Source organism: Gossypium arboreum, chromosome 5 (genome assembly GCF_025698485.1).
Source record: "Gossypium arboreum isolate Shixiya-1 chromosome 5, ASM2569848v2, whole genome shotgun sequence".
NCBI classification, from domain to species: domain Eukaryota; kingdom Viridiplantae; phylum Streptophyta; class Magnoliopsida; order Malvales; family Malvaceae; genus Gossypium; species Gossypium arboreum.
This window is the reverse complement of record NC_069074.1, coordinates 73,085,233-73,091,721: the sequence shown is the minus strand read 5'-3', so window position 1 is coordinate 73,091,721 and position 6,489 is coordinate 73,085,233.

Below are 6,489 nucleotides of genomic sequence, written 5' to 3'. Positions count from 1 at the left end.
GTTATAGTCGGACAGCTACTTTAACTTCTTCTGGACATTCTATGTGTACATTTATCTTCAGAAGTATATGTGACTGTTTAGTTTCAGAAAGAATTTTTATCGTATGAGAATATTAGCTAAACGTATTAATAGATGAAAGTATCATTGGTCTGTTTGGGTTATATTTGACATTGCTATGTCTTTCTCTGGTATTTATTCTCTTTTGTGGATATGAAAGTCGACTAGAAAATTTGTATGATGCTAATACTCTGTTTCTATTGGCTATTGTTCTGATGAATATACGTCAAGATTATATTGCTTCTGTTACTGTGGATTCCAATATTTATGAGTGACATTTTTCTTTCTGGATCTTATTTAGGTTATCATTAGAATTGATATCATTCTATATGGGTTGTAACTTTCTGATATTCCGTGTAGTTTCAAACATTGAAAATTTCACTATTCTAGTTTTCCTATGATTCCATGTGATTATCTGCAAGAGATCTCTATTTGATAGAGATGACTATATCTTTTATGATTATAATTTTTGGTTCAAAATGTGAGAGTACAGTGGTACCCCCATCAGAGTTATATAAGTTGTGTTCCTACATTGATTTCTATTTAAACTATATTTTATTCTCTTCTGCGATCAAATGCTTCATTAACAGCTTGGATAATATTTGCTATAGTGATGAGACATCGTTCTTACTAAGGCCCAATAATTTCTATCTGATAAAGGTGACTTCTATATAATTCAGAGCTTTGATGATTAATATATGAGATAGTTTTGTTATAAACTCTTTTCTAGTTCTTGTGAAAGGTTTGAGATCGATAAAAATGAAAGTGATAGAAGATTAATATCAAATCTGTATAGTGATATGTCTGGGGTTATTCTTCTAATGAAAAAAAAAGATTTCTTTGAAAAGACTGATTTAGTGATTTAATCTGATCTAAAATTATTTGATTGAAAAGTTAATTGGGTTATACGCGTCTGAATCTATCCACTGGATTGGAAATAAATTTTGAATGCACATGTGTGAATTGAGGGATAGTCTAGAGGAAGAATTCATATTCTTGAAGACTTGATTCAGAATTATCTATCGGAACAATTCATGAAGTTTTCCTTTTTGCACGGAGATATTGTCAACCAAAACATCAGTATTGGTTCAGTCTAAGTTAAAGAAAAAGTTTATGTGACAGCCCTAAAGTGACCCTAGTCGTAAAGTGGTTTCGGGACCACTAAACCGAGTCATAAAAATAATTAACCGTCATAGTTGATGCTTATTATATGTATGTATGCATGTATAAAAATTTCATATTGGAATTTTGTTAATTGTACGTGAATTTTATTAAATAGGACTTATGTGGGAAAATTTAGAAATGTGCTAGGCAAATGTAAAGTGGCCTATTTATGTATGTTGCAAAATAATTGTACTTGCATGTCAAATTAACCAAAGAACAAGATGGTGGCCGGCCATGCTATAAGTTAAAGCCTATTATAAACATTTGGTGTTAGTGTTTTATGGGAGAAAGAATAAAATAAAAGGTTAGTAATATAGTAATGAAAAGGGAGGGGTGATGAAAACAAAGTTGTCTCATCCATGTTTCTCCCCCCCCCATTGCCGTGACTTGAGGAAGAAAGAAAAGAAGAAATCAGTTCTTCTTGGCCGAAATGAAAAGAGGAAGAAGGGAGTGAAGCATTCGGTTATCCTAGGTCAATATTAAGGTAAGAAAGTTTATACTAGTTCTTGAAATTTTAGTTGATATGGAGTGAGATATCAAGTTATTTTTGTAACCCATGTTGAAATTTTGAGTTTGGAATAAGTAAGGTTTTCGGCCATGGAGATTAATAAGGGTGATGGTTGTTGTTACATGCTAAATCTAGATGAACAATGGTAGTTGCTTACATCTTGATATTTATGAGTTCCTTTCTTGGTTCTACCTTAGACCCACGAAGTATATTTTTATTTAGTGTTGTTGGAGATCGATGATAGAAGCTAATGAGTGAGAGTTGGATAGATATTATGAGGTTAAAATTCATGGGATTGTAAGCTTGTAAGTTGGATGATGAAATTCATGCTTTGTGAGGGTAAATGGGTTAAAAGGAGCATTCGGCCATGATGTAAAAGCATGATGAAGTGATGTTAAATGCTTTGAATATTGAGTATATGTTGTTATAAGTTGAATTTAAGGTTTGTTAAATTGTCTTTGTCATTGCCGAATGTGTGTAGTAAAAAAAAAATTGTTAATGTGCTTAGTTAATTGATATTAGGTTAATGTATGTGTTTTGAATTGATGGAATGGAGAGGATGCTTTAATTGTGTTATGAACAATTATGTGTTAAATTAAGGTTTGCTAAGCTAGCTATTAAGGTGAAGTACAAATGTTAATATTTGATTGCTAGTGTATATATGGGTATTAGCCGAGTTTTGAACTTGAAACAAAATGGTATTTAGTCAATACAAGTAACCATATTCGTAGAATGTATTAAGTATAGAATCGGCCTCAACATAGACATGCATATTCGGCCACATGAGGTAGATTGATGTTGCATGTATTCGGTTAGAGGCAAGCATATTGATGCTTTTATCTTGGCTTAGATAATCGGCTAAAAGAGAGTGTGGGCTAATATGTTGAGTTGAGTCATGATTTCATATATATGTGACTCTAATGTCTAATGTATATATGGGTTAAGTACCTTGAGTTTCTCTTTTTGATGTTCAAATGATTAAATCAATTTGTTTGTTAAATTAAGCTCAAGAGCAAAGGGGAACTAAATCAGATAAAGGGAAGAAAAAAGTGATCGAATAGCCGTCGAAATCGTTCGACAACATCCGAGGTAAGTTTTCAAGTAATGAAACTTAGTTTACGATTTGATTAGGACATGACGTATAATCATAATTAATATACAGTGATATAATGGTTCTACTTGAATTATATGTTGAGTTAATTAGTCTATACGTATGATGGGTAGCCGTATGTGCATAGAGATCATGTCACAAAGCAAACCAAATCATGCTGTTTGTATGTGGCTATTGAGCCGAAAATGGGAATGCTTAATAATTGACTTGTGTTTGAATTCTAGTTATGAAAATGAGATAAAGATGTGTCATGATTTACTGATATGTGCATGAATATTCGGATGATAACCGGGCTAAGTCCCGAAGGCATTTGTGCTAGTGACTAATTCCGGGCTAAGTCCCAAAGGCATTTGTGCGAGTTACTAATTCCGGGCTAAGTCCCGAAGGCATTTGTGCGAGTTACTATATCCGGGCTAAGTCCCGAAGGCATTTGTGCGAACTACTATATCCGGGCTAAGTCCCGAAGGCATTTGAGCGAGTGGCTATATCCGGTTAAAGCTCGAAGGTACTTGGTTTGGGAATGAGCGATCTTACTGTAATAAATTTCAATTATTATGCTCGTAAAATCCCAATGAAGAGGTATGTTTCGTATATGCATTGGATTAGTTGATTCCCTTTAAATAGTATTCGCTCAGTCGTTTAATGAGCTTCCGGCTTTTGGTTAAGTTGATCTCTTGTATGAGTACAAGGGTTGGTGATGTGAAGTAGGTATGATTTTGAGAATGTGTGTATATGAAATTATCCGTTTAGTCATATGAATGCTATACTTCAATTGTGCCTAATTTCATTGCTCAAAACTTACTAAGCATTAAATGCTTATTTCGTTTCTTTGATTCTCTGTTTTATAGATTTTGGTTCGTCAGCTATCGGACTCGGGATTGTCGAAGTCGAAGTCATCCACACTATCAAAGCCCTTTTGGTACACTTTTGGTTGAACTCTGAAAATGGCATGTATAGGACTACCCTTTTGTTGTTAGTCAAGTACCTTGGTGTTGTATATATTTGGATAGCCATGCGAAAATCGCTTATATATTTTGAGCATAGTGTTATAATCATTCTGTATGTATATGGTTAATGAGAGGTGTGGATATGCTTGGCAATGATTGGCCATTGGAATGGTTAATCATGATCATATTTTGTGCTATATATGTTAAAAGGGCTAGTTGAATCATGGAAACTATGAAATAGGTAAAGTCTACCTTAAAGGCAGATGTTGACAACAGCAGTGATGTAAATTTGAAAAATCACTAAAAATAGTAGGAATGGAATTGAATAGTGAATAAATTATGTAATCGAACCTTGATGAATCTACTTTCATATGGAAGAAACGAAACGATCATATGAGTCGTAGTTTAGGAGATATTTAAGTTTTCGTGGAACAGGGCCAGAGCAATTTCTGGATCCCCTGATCTGACTTTGGAAATTCACTATAAATTAACCAGAGATAATTAGAAGTCATGCCAATATGTATAGATTCCTTTTTGAGTCTAGTTTCATTAGAAACAAACGGAATAAGTAATGAAGCCCTGTACAGGAAGATATATAAGTCGTAATGCATGAAGGTCAGAGCAGTTGAACCCTGAAACAGGGGAGACTTTAACTAATAAAATGTACTCAAAAATTCTAGAAAAAAATTTTTAGATGGACTTATGGGTCTAGTTTCAGAAAAAATTTACGGAACTGGTTTTCGAGTTTTGGAACTCGAGATATGATTTTTAAGGTGATAGTGACGCAGTTAGCCAGCTTGTCTGGAAATTTTAAATGAACTGTGTTTTACAATGAAATAAGTCCGTAAATACCTCGTGTTCGACTCCGGCCATGTTCTCGGGTACGGGGTGTTACAGTTTATGATCTTCAGTCATGCGTCAATGAACGGTTTGAAGTGTGTTCTAATAATAGAGTATACAGAGATATCTTGTGATTCCATACGGTTAAATCTACATGAAAAGAGTTATGTGACATATTTGATAATTACAAGAGTTTAAAACATTTGACGTTGCAGAGCAAGATCCGAACATGGCACAACAAAGCTAGTTCGAATTGTCGAACAACTTTTGATTCTGTAAGTAAATATTATTATCCGAGGGAAATGATTATAGTTTCGAATGATCTGAATAAGAAACTTTTGTGTGCTTTACAAGGGATGAATAAGTGATTGATCTTATCAGATGATGATTATATGTTAGTTGGATTAGAAGTTAAATTGATGCTTATTAAGTGAATTTGTAAAACTTAGAAATGTGTTATCAAATTATAAGTTAAAAAGGGTTCAGCATAAATTGATTTTTGATTCAGAACTTCAGATGTGGAATTGATTATTGCTTGTTGCTTTGAAATAGAATGTGTATACCAAAAAGCTTTGAGATTATATAAACATTGTTGCAAGAGGCTCACAGTGTCAGCTAGACTATTCATACAGGAGTAATTAGATGCATGATAATCTGAGAAAGTGGTATTGATAATAGGTATAAAACGTAATATTTCTAACCTCGCGTTTAAATGTCTGAGCTATCAACAGGTTAAAGTTAATTATTAAGCATCTTCAGGACTACTTCAACATGTTTTGATATTTGAATAATGGAGAAATAGTATTTTGATGAATTTTGTATCGGGATTATCTCTTATCATTGAAAAAGATAGATGTTATCTCTTATTATTGTTGACTATCTGAATAAGTCTTTCCATACTTATGGATTTCTCTTTTGACAAATCAGCTGAGTTATTCATTTCAGAGACTATCAATTTGTACATAGTGTCAGTCAACACTGATTCAGATTGAAATCTAAACTATATCTGGTAATTCTGGGTGAAACTACAATAAATGTGAGTACGAGGTTTGAAAATTATCAAAATATTTATTCGTTACGGTGTTTTAGAGATTGAAAGTAACTAAGAAAGATTTTTGCTGTTTGATAAACTATCAGGTGAGTATAAAAGTGACATTGTATGAGATATTGTATGTGGCAGTTACCTAACTTCGTTTTTTAGGATCGAGCTTTATGAGTAAAAGATTCATGAGATTAATATCATCAGTGAAATAAAGTAGAAAATGAAGGTAACTTAATACAATTAGAAGCAGATTTAGTTTAATATGATGTATAGCGAAAAACAGATTAGAATCTTAATTGTGAGATTAAATAGATATGAAATCTGAAGCCATGTGTGAATTTGAAATGTACTATGTAGAGGCAAATCTTTAATCTACTTTCTAGTAAGATTTTTGGGGACAAAATTCCCTAAAGGGGGAGAGTTGTAACAGCCCGGTTTAGACCCTAGTCAGAACAATGGTTTCGGGACCACAAATCCTAGTCAAAAAATATTTTAATATTATATCCCGTGCTTAAAGTATGTGAATTGATATGTGTGATAGTTTCGTATGAAAATTTAATCATTTGTGTGCTCAATTTGCGAAAAGGACTTAATTGCATAAAATGCAAAAGTGACTTGCTAATTGTTAAAAGTTCCTATTCGCTATGACTTTTTAATTGTAAGGTCCTTATAATGCAAATATACCATCGAATTTATGAAATGACTTAGATGGACATTAGATAATGACTTTTTAATGATATATGCCTTGAATAAATTAGTAAAATTATTAATAATGGATATTAAATAAAGAAAAACAAGATGGAAGCATGCAAAAACATTT